At 43.8% G+C, this 11593-nt stretch overlaps 1 long non-coding RNA gene across 1 annotated transcript; it reads right to left on the bottom strand.

Annotated features, from left to right (window-relative positions):
• Positions 1 to 7703: 7703 nt before the first annotated feature.
• On the bottom strand, positions 7704 to 10078 carry LOC124701081. Its single transcript, XR_007001913.1, has 2 exons — positions 8492 to 10078; positions 7704 to 8157 (listed from the first exon to the last, which is right to left on the bottom strand). It is a non-coding gene; the product is annotated as an uncharacterized LOC124701081 (long non-coding RNA).
• Positions 10079 to 11593: the final 1515 nt, after the last annotated feature.

Genomic DNA, 11593 nt, shown 5'->3' with positions numbered 1-11593 from the left:
CCACGAACGGGCAGCACCTCCGTACTCGGTCACACGTTCGGTTGTTGATGAAGACGACGTCCACCTCCCCGTTCCAGCGGGCAGCGGAAGTAGTAGCTCCTCTTGAATCCGACAGCACGACGGCGTGGTGTCGGTGGCGGTGGAGAAATCCGGCGGAGCTTCGCTAAGCGTGCGGGATATGGTGGAGGAGCGGGGCGCTAGGGTTTGGGGAGAGGGTGGCCGGCCACTATGGGGGGCGGCCAAGCTTATAGCTTTGGTGTGGCCGGCCCCCTCCCCTTGGCCCTCTATATATAGGTGGAAGCCCCAAGTGTTGGACTACAAGTCTTCGAATAAGACCCGAACCCAAAACCTTCCATATGGTGGGAAACCTTCCCTCCCACTAGAGGTGGGAATTCCACCTTCCATAGGGGGTGGCCGGCCCCCTAAGGGGAGTCCACTTGGGACTCCTCCCCCACTAGGGTTGGCCGGCCATGGAGGTGGAGTCCCATGTGGACTCCACCTTCCTTGGTGGTTTCTTCCGGACTTTTCTAGAACCTTCTAGAACCTTCCATAGAACCTTCCGCATCATTTTATTCACATAAAATGACATCCTATATATGAATCTTATTCTCCGGACCATTCCGGAACTCCTCGTGATGTCCAGGATCACATCCGGGACTCCGAACAAATATTCGAACTCCATTCCATATTCAAGTTCTACCATTTCAACATCCAACTTTAAGTGTGTCACCCTACGGTTCGCGAACTATGCGGACATGGTTGAGTACTCACTCCGACCAATAACCAATAGCGGGATCCGGAGATCCATAATGGCTCCCACATATTCAACGATGACTTTAGTGATCGAATGAACCATTCACATACGATACCAATTCCCTTTGTCACGCGATATTTTACTTGTCCGAGGTTTGATCATCGGTATCACACTATACCTTGTTCAACCTCGTCTCCTGACAAGTACTCTTTACTCGTACCGTGTTATGTAGTCTCTTATGAACTTATTCATATGCTTGCAAGACATTAGACGACATTCCACCGAGAGGGCCCAGAGTATATCTATCCGTCATCGGGATGGACAAATCCCACTATTGATCCATATGCCTCAACTCATACTTTCCGGATACTTAATCCCACCTTTATAACCACCCATTTACGCGAGTGGCGTTTGATGTAATCAAAGTACCTTTCCGGTATAAGTGATTTACATGATCTCATGGTCATAAGGACTAGGTAACTATGTATTGAAAGCTTATAGCAAATAACTTAATGACGTGATCTTATGCTACGCTTAATTGGGTGTGTCCATTACATCATTCATACAATGATATAACCTTGTTATTAATAACATCCAATGTTCATGATTATGAAACTAATCATCTATTAATCAACAAGCTAGTTAAGAGGCTTACTAGGGACTCTTTGTTTGTTTACATATCACACATGTATCAATGTTTCGGTTAATACAATTATAGCATGGTATATAAACTTTTATCATAAACATAAAGATATATAATAACCACTTTTATTATTGCCTCTTGGGCATATCTCCAACAATCTCCCACTTGCACTAGAGTCAATAATCTAGATTACATTGTAAGGTACCTAACACCCATGGCATTCTGGTGTTGGTCATGCTTTGCCCTAGGGAGAGCTTTAGTCAACGGATCTGCTACATTCAGATCGGTGTGTACTTTGCAAATCTTTACTTCTCCATCTTCGATGTACTCGCGAATCGAGTGGTAACGCAGCTTGATATGCTTCAGCCTCTTGTGTGACCTTGGTTCTTGTGCATTGGCAATAGCACCCATGTTGTCACGAGTAGATGACTAGTGGGTCTAATGCACTAGGAACCACACCGAGCTCTACAATGAACCTCTTCATCCATACCGCTTCGATGAAGCCTCCGAAGCCGCTATGTACTCCGATTCCGTTGAGGATTTCGCCACCGTGCACTCGCTTCGAGCTTGCCCAGCTCTATCGCAGCACCATTCAATATAAACACGTACCCAGACTGTGACTTAGAGTCATCAGGATCAGTGTTCCAACTTGCATCGGTGTAACTTGTTACAACGAGCTCTTGGTCACCTCCATAACAAAGAAACATATCCTTAGTTCTTTTCAAGTACTTCAGGATATTCTTGACCGCTGTCCAGAGTGTTCTATCCCTGGATCACTTTGATATCTCGCTAGTCAAACTAACAGCATGTGCTATATCCGGTCTTGTACATAGCATGGCATACATGATAGAGCCTCATCGCCGAGGCATAGGGGATCCGACTCATCCTTTCTCTTTCTTCGCCGTAGCCGGTCCTTGAGTCTTACTCAAGACCTTGCCTGGTAACATAGGTAAGAATCCTTTCTTACTTTCGTCCATTCTAAACTTTTTTAGAATCTTGTCCAGGTATGTACTCTGTGATAGCCCTATTAGACGTCTTGATCTATCTCTATAAATCTTGATGCCTAATATATATGATGCTTCACCAAGGTCTTTCATTGAAAAACTATTATTCAAATAACCCTTTACACTGCTTAATAGTTCTATATCATTCCCAATCAATAATATGTCATCTACATATAATATCAGGAATGCTACGGAGCTCCCACTCACTTTCTTGTAAATACAGGCCTCTCCATGACACTCGTATAAACCCGAAGTCTTTGATCACCTTATCAAAGCGTCGGTTCCAACTTCTTGATGCTTGCTTCAGTCCATAGATTGAACGCTGAAGTTTGCATACTTTGTCGGCATTTTTAGGATCGACAAAACCTTTGGGTTGTACCATATACAACTCTTCCTCAATGTCACCATTAAGGAACGCCGTTTTGACATCCATCCGCCAAATCTCATAATCGAAAAATGCAGCTATTGCTAACAAAATCCTCACAGATTTTAGCTTCGCTACAGGTGAGAAAGTCTCATCGTAGTCAACACCTTGAATTTGTCGGAAACCCTTTGCGACAAGTCGAGCTTTATAGACAAGTAATATTACCATCGGCATCTGTTTTTCTTTTGAAGATCCATTTATTCTCGACGGCCTTGCGGCTATCAGGTAATTCTACCAAAGTCCATACTTTGTTATCATACATGGATCCCATTTCGGATTTCATGGCTTCTTGCCATTTGTTGGAATCTGGGCTCATCATCGCTTCTTCATACGTCGCAGGGTCTTCATCATTGTTATCCACAATCATGACATTTAGACAAGGATCATACCAACTGGAGTGGCACGATCCCTTGTCGATCTGCGAGGTTCGAGTAGCTGTCTCATTTGAAGTTTCATGATCATTATCATTAGCTTCCTCTCGTTGCCGGTGTAGGTGGTACAGGAACATTTTCCGGTACTCGCGCTACTCTGATCAACGAGTAGAGATTCTTCAATCTCATCGAGTTCTACTTTTCTTCCAGTCACTTCTTTAGTGAGAAATTCTTTCTCAAGAAAGGTTCCGTTCTTAGCAACAAAGATCTTGCCTTCGGATCTGTGATAGAAAGTGTACCCTATAGTTTCCTTAGGGTATCCTATGAAGACGCATTTCTCCGCTTTGGGTTCTAGCTTGTCCGGTTGTAACTTTTTTACATAGGCTTCGCAACCCCAAACTTTTAGGAACGACTGACTTAGGTTTCTTATTAAACCATAATTCATACGGCGTCGTTTCAACGGATTTTGATGGTGCTCTATTTAAAGTGAATGCGGCTGTCTCTAATGCATAACTCCAAAATGATAACGGCAAATCAGTAAGAGACATCATAGAACGAACCATATCTAAGAGAGTTCGATTACGACGTTCGGACACACCGTTTCGTTGTGGTGTTCCCGCGGTGTCAATTGTGAAAGTATTCCGCATTTCTTTAAATGCATGCCAAACTCATAACTCAGTATATTCACCTCCGCGATCAGATCGTAGAAATTTAATCTTCTTGTTATGTTGATTTTCTACTTCACTTTGGAATTCCTTAAACTTCTCGAAAGTTTCGGATTTATGTTTCATTAAATAGATATACCCATATCTACTCAAATCATCTGTGAAGGTTAGAACATAACGATAACCACCGCGCGATGCTACACTCATTAGTCCACATACATCTGTGCGTATGATTTCCAATAAGTCAGTAGCTCGCTCCATCATACCCGAGAATGGAGTCTTAGTCATTTTTCCCATCAGACATGCTTCGCATCTATCAAGTGACTCAAAGTCAAGTGATTCAAGTAATCCATCGGTATGGAGTTTCTTCATGCGTTTCACTCCAATATGACCAAGACGACAGTGCCACATATAAGTAGAATTATCATTCAATTTAATTCGCTTAGCATCAATGTTATGTATATGCGTATTACTACTATCGAGATCTAACGAAATAAGCCATTCTTTTGTGGTGCTCGACCATAAAAGATATTATTCATAAAAATAGAACAACCATTATTCTCAGACTTGAATGAATAACCGTCTTGCATTAAACAAGATCCCGATATAATGTTCATGCTCAACGCGGGTACATAATAACAATTATTTAGGCTTAAAACTAATCCCGAAGGTAGATGTAGAGGAAGTGTCCCGACTGCGATCACATTGACCTTGGATCCGTTTCCAACGCGCATCGTCACTTCATCTTTCAGCGAGTTGTCGTTTATTCTTTAGTTCCTGTTTCGAGTTACAAATATGAGCAACCGAACCGAGTATCAAATACCCGTGTACTAGAACGAGAACTAGTGAGATAAACATCTATAACATGTATATCAGATATACCTTCTTTCTTCTTCTTGATAAGGCCGCTCTTCAGATCTGCCAAATACTTGGAGCAATTACGCTTCCAGTGTCCCTTCTCCTTGCAGTAATAACACTCAGCATCAGGCTTAGGGCCAGACTTAGGTTTCACAGGAGGCGTGGCAGCTTTCTTGCCACTCTTCTTGTTCTTGCCTTTAGACTTGCCCTGTTTCTTGAAGCTGGTGGTCTTGTTGACCATCAACACTTGGTGCTCTTTCTTGATCTCAATCTCAGCAGCTTTTAGCATGCCAAAGAGTTCAGGAAACTCCTTGTTCATGTTACGCATATTGTAGTTCATCACAAAGTTCTTGTAACTTGGTGGCGGTGATTGAAGGACACGATTAATCCCCGATCCGTTAGGAATCACTATTCCCAAGTCACTGAGTTTCTTCGCATGCCCGGTCATAACGAGCATGTGCTCACTAATGGAGCTGCCTTCTTCCATCATACAGCTGAAAAAGTGTTTCGATGCTTCATAGCATTCCACGGCCGCATGAGTCTCAAAAATAGTCTTCAACTCTTTTATCAACTCATGAGGATCGTGGTGCTCAAAACGTTTTTGAAGATCGGATTCCAGACTGCATAAGATGGCACACTGAACTTGAGAGTACCGAGTTTTCCGAGTCATGTAAACATTCTTTACTTCATCGGTTTCAGTTTCTGCAGGAGGGTCACCTAGCGGTGCATCAAGCACATATTGCAGATTTCCGCCATTGAGGAAGATCCTCACATGACGGAACCAGTCGGTGAAGTTGCTACCATTGCTCTTAAGCTTTTCTTTCTCTAGGAACTGGTTAAAATTGATTGAGGACGCCATATCTACAACATATTTGCAATAGTTTAGACTAAGTTTATGACAAATTGAGTTCAAATTTTAATTCTACATAATTAAAAATCTAGGTGAACTCCCACTCAAAAACAATATCCCTCGCATTGTCTTAGTGATCACACGAACCAAATCCATCACACCTATGCCCGATCATCACGAGACAAGATGTAATTTCAATGGCGAACACTCAAAGTGTTCATCATATCAATCATATGATTCATGCTCTACCTTTCGGTATCACGTGTTCCGAGACCATGTCTTTACATGCTAGGCTCGTCAAGGCCACCTTAGTATCCGCATGTGCAAAACTGTCTTGCACCCGTTATATGTACTTATCGAATCTATTACACCCGATCATCACGAGATGCTTCGAAACGATAAGACTTGATAACGGTGCTACTAAGGATGAACACTTCATTATCTTGAGATTTTAGTGAGAGGGATCATCTTATAATGCTACCGTCGCGATCTAAGCAAAATAAGATGCATAAAAGGATTAACATCACATGCAGTTCATATGTGATATGATATGGCCCTTTTGTCTTTGCGCCTTTGATCTTCATCTCCAAAGCACGGACATGATCTCCATCATCAACGGGCATGATCTCCATCATCGTCGGCGAAGCACCAAGGTCAATGGCGCCGTCTTCATGATCGTCCTCCATGTAGCAACTATTACAACTACTTTGAAATACTACTCAACATGAAATTTAAAGACAACCATAAGGCTCTGCCGGTTGCCACAATACAATAATGATCATCTCATACATATTCATCATCACATTATGGCCATATCACATCACCAAACCCTGCAAAAACAAGTTAGACGTTCTCTAATTTGGTTTGCATATTTTACGTGGTTTAGGGTTTTCGAGCAAGATCCAATCTACCTACGAACATGAACCACAACGGTGATACTAGTGTTGTCAATAGAAGAGTAAATTGAATCTTCACTATAGTAGGAGAGACAGACACCCGCAAAGCCACTTATGCAATACAAGTTGCATGTCAAGCGTGGAGCAAATCTCATGAACGCGGTCATGTAAAGTTAGCCCGAGCCGCTTCATCCCACTATGCCACAAAGATGCAAAGTACTCAACTAAAGATAACAAGAGCATCAACGCCCACAAACCATTGTGTTCTACTCGTGCAACCATCTATGCATAGACACGGCTCTGATACCACTGTAGGATAACGTAGCATAGAAAACAAAAATTTTCCTACGGCGAACACGCAATCCAAGCCAAGATGCAATCTAGAAGACGGTAGCAACGAGGGGATTATCGAGACTCACCCTTGAAGAGATTCCAAAGCCTACAAGAGGAGGCTCTTGTTGCTGCGGTAGACGTTCACTTGCCGCTTGCAAAAGCGCGTAGAAGATCTTGATCACGATCGGTTCCGGCGCCACGAACGGGCAGCACCTCCATACTCGGTCACACGTTCGGTTGTTGATGAAGACGACGTCCACCTCCCCGTTCCAGCGGGCAGCGGAAGTAGTAGCTCCTCTTGAATCCGACAGCACGACGGCGTGGTGTCGGTGGCGGTGGAGAAATCCGGCGGAGCTTCGCTAAGCGTGCGGGATATGGTGGAGGAGCGGGGCGCTAGGGTTTGGGGAGAGGGGGTGGCCGGCCACTATGGGGGGCGGCCAAGCTTATGGCTTTGGTGTGGCCGGCCCCCTCCCCTTGGCCCTCTATATATAGGTGGAAGCCCCAAGTGTTGGACTACAAGTCTTCGAATAAGACCCGAACCCAAAACCTTCCATATGGTGGGAAACCTTCCCTCCCACTAGAGGTGGGAATTCCACCTTCCATAGGGCTTGTTTGGTAATCAGGGGTGGAAAAACCAGGCTAGCGCTTCCCCATAGGGAATTTTAGGGCGCACACGGGATACCCTTCCGTACAGGGAAAACGTAGGCTGCCGTTTGGTTGGCAGGAGCGTGGGAAGGAGTGGGGCCGTGGAGGAATCCGTTGTTGCCTACAAATGAGATTGTCACCCAAATACAACAAACAAAAACATTTATGAATCCATAATTTTTCAGAGATAATCAGAGTTTTTTTACAAAAGCTGAGTAAATATCAATTCTACAAAATCAAAAGTAGATTAAAAATAGAAATAATTCAAACAAGGATTATGGATGCATGCACACATATCTTGTAGTATTCTCTTCGTCTGGAATTAGCTGACACAGCCACAATACAAGTAAGTTTTTGAAAATACTACTTAACGCATTGAAAATCTTTCAAACTAGGCCTGCAATTTTGAAATTCAAACTCAAATCTTCTTGTCTCCGTCTTCGTCCTCCCCGCCATCCGCCGCTCCCCCGCAATCCGATGTTGCTCCACTCGCAGTCGGAGCAGCGATCACGATACCTACACACGATCTAGCCTAACAAAGCGTGATCCAGCACGGTCCCTCGTCGCAATCAGATCCAGCTCCGGTCGCCTCGAGCCCTCGACCATGCGTGGGAACTCCGTGCCTCGTGGCGCCGTCGCTGCTTCGACCGCCACGACCAACCGCAGGCTCTGTCCCCTAGGTTACCCTCCACCGTTGTCTTCTTCCTGCTTCATCTTCACAACCATATATATATCAACATTCAGAACTAGTAAAACACAAGAAATGAGTAGAACAATATAACATGTCCCTGTCAGGTCTCTTGACTCAACCACAGATGGATATTTTACAAGCGCAAAAAGAACAAGAAAATCCATCGCTGCAAAGGAGACTACATGTTAATTTCATTTGGTCAGTTGGAATAAAAGAAGACCCCTCGCTAAGATGACATCATCATACATGTTTAAATCTAGCATATACTGTAGAACCCCAACATCGGATGCAAGTACAGTGTGCAACAACATGAGTAGAAGTTTGAAGATATAAGAAAATGAATCAATGGGATCTCACCCTAAACTCTGATGTAAATATATGCTGCCAACATCTACAGCCATCACAGAAATGACCAAAACATGCAAGATGGCATATAGTACTGATATCACTGCCAAATGTTGTATTCCTGTCCAAAATAGATACTATTATCTAAGCAACTTCCATGAATCCATCAAGCATATAGATCAAATCCCAGGAATTATGAGCATAAATCCCACAGGAAAAATAAAGATTTTGTAAGAGCTAATTCATCCAGATAATTGATCGATTTATGCAAATTATTTGATTGATGTTATGCTAAAATTAAGGAAAGTGTTCACTTGATAATATATGTACTTACCACTGAACAATTCCTATTCGTGACATAGACATATCTGGGAAAGAGTGATGGGTGCCCTGTGAATCCTATACACTAATACACATAATGCAGGGAGCTAATAATTAAATGCACGGATAAAAACTAGCTCAACAAAACTTCATTCTTCAATCCTAAACTCTAGAACTACCGGTATAGTCTACTAGCATCACAACTACCAGAACCCATTTATAACTAATCTTATCAACTACTAGATAAGAAGCCCTTCCAAGGGAACAACTGTTTTAAAATGAACAATTGAACAACTTTACATTTATAGTTTGTGTTTATCACTGTATAATTCTAAATATGCTGCTGAATGCTAATGCAAGGTAACTAAAAGAGCCATCTGTTAGAGCAGAAATCATGGTACCCTTGTGTGTACCAAGAACAGCAACTGGCTTATCAACTACTAGATAAGAAGATAGAACTAAGTAGACAACTAGCTGAGGAGGAGGAACAATATACACTACGCACCTTATGTTTTTCCATGGCAGGGATTTAATTAAGCTCACGTAAGCCTATCCATTAACCAAATTACTAATTCAATTAGTCAGGCTACAAACATCCAGTACATGAAGTTATGAACCCGGTGTTTATCTAAATTTCACCAAACCAGATAGAATCAAATCCATCAATTAAATGTGAGTACCATAGAAAACAATGCATCGGCCTGATGATCTCAGCCTTGCCGCTGCTATTTCGCATATATCATCCACGATTCCATTGATGGCCCAAAAATCAAGCATTAAAATCGTAACAGTCGTTAAAACTACCAATCAGAATGTTGCTTCTCTACTCACTAGCCGAACAACAGATGCAAGATTTCGTATCAAAGAAAATAATACAGTAGGGAAGTGGAAGAGAGCAAATTGCCCAAGCTAGCGTTGTTCATCTCCAAGACTTGGTGTACTCCAGGATCTGTCGCCTGCAACCAAAATCAATATCAGTGATGCTGACCTCAAAGAAGAGAGCAAGAGGATGGGTAGATCTGAATATCGGGACCGCCGACCGTCCTTGTCGCCGGAAGGACAGGGATCTGGGCGGAGCAGATCTTGGGACAACCGCCGCTAGAGAGGGGAAATCCGAGAGAGGAGAGGGACTTGGAGGCGATGCACTCGGTAGCCCCCTGCTCCGGTCGCCGGTGGAGGAAGAATGTTGGAGGCGTCGCATCTCTGCCCGCCGCCTTCTCCGTCGCGAGACGAGACATACTCGGTTTCGAGGAGGCGGTCGGAGATGGGAGGCGCCAGAGGTGGGTGGGAGGGGGCGTAGGGCCGGGGCTGGGAGGCCCCTGCTCCGGTCGCCGAAGGTGGGAAGGGGATGGGAGGTGCGGTGGTTCTGTCGCCGTCGCCGGTCGCCCTTGGAGTCGCCTCTCGCGTCGCCTCGCGGATTCTGTTCCGCGCCTCGCTGGTGGTGGAACGGGTTCCCCGGGTTCGACGTGGAACGGACGCGGATCGGCGGGATGCTGGGTGTCCAAACGATCAGGTAGGGTTACCTAGGGTAATTCTGCCCGGGGATTATCCGGCGGGGGAAAAGCCAGGGAACCCGAGCGGAACGGGGTCAACCAAACGAGCCCATAGGGGGGGTGGCCGGCCCCCTAAGGGGGAGTCCACTTGGGACTCCTCCCCCACTAGGGTTGGCCGGCCATGGAGGTGGAGTCCCATGTGGACTCCACCTTCCTTGGTGGTTTCTTCCGGACTTTTCTAGAACCTTCTAGAACCTTCCATAGAACCTTCCGCATCATTTTATTCACATAAAATGACATCCTATATATGAATCTTATTCTCCGGACCATTCCGGAACTCCTCGTGATGTCCAGGATCACATCCGGGACTCCGAACAAATATTCGAACTCCATTCCATATTCAAGTTCTACCATTTCAACATCCAACTTTAAGTGTGTCACCCTACGGTTCGCGAACTATGCGGACATGGTTGAGTACTCACTCGACCAATAACCAATAGCGGGATCCGGAGATCCATAATGGCTCCCACATATTCAACGATGACTTTAGTGATCGAATGAACCATTCACATACGATACCAATTCCCTTTGTCACGCGATATTTTACTTGTCCGAGGTTTGATCATCGGTATCACACTATACCTTGTTCAACCTCGTCTCCGACAAGTACTCTTTACTCGTACCGTGTTATGTAGTCTCTTATGAACTTATTCATATGCTTGCAAGACATTAGACGACATTCCACCGAGAGGGCCCGAGTATATCTATCCGTCATCGGGATGGACAAATCCCACTATTGATCCATATGCCTCAACTCATACTTTCCGGATACTTAATCCCACCTTTATAACCACCCATTTACGCAGGTGGCGTTTGATGTAATCAAAGTACCTTTCCGGTATAAGTGATTTACATGATCCCATGGTCATAAGGACTAGGTAACTATGTATTGAAAGCTTATAGCAAATAACTTAATGACGTGATCTTATGCTACGCTTAATTGGGTGTGTCCATTACATCATTCATACAATGATATAACCTTGTTATTAATAACATCCAATGTTCATGATTATGAAACTAATCATCTATTAATCAACAAGCTAGTTAAGAGGCTTACTAGGGACTCTTTGTTTGTTTACATATCACACATGTATCAATGTTTCAGTTAATACAATTATAGCATGGTGTAACATCCCAAAAATTTAAAACAAAGAGACAATGAATTTCCTTTTTTCCAAAAATGAGAACCAACAAAAACTTTTATTAAATTCAGTTGGTACCTAGTGAGCATGCTTACATG

The sequence above is a fragment of the Lolium rigidum genome, chromosome 3, assembly GCF_022539505.1.
Source record: "Lolium rigidum isolate FL_2022 chromosome 3, APGP_CSIRO_Lrig_0.1, whole genome shotgun sequence".
In the NCBI taxonomy this organism is placed as follows: Eukaryota; Viridiplantae; Streptophyta; class Magnoliopsida; order Poales; family Poaceae; genus Lolium; species Lolium rigidum.
Note: the sequence above shows the minus strand (reverse complement) of the source record. Positions and strands in the feature narration are given on the sequence as shown.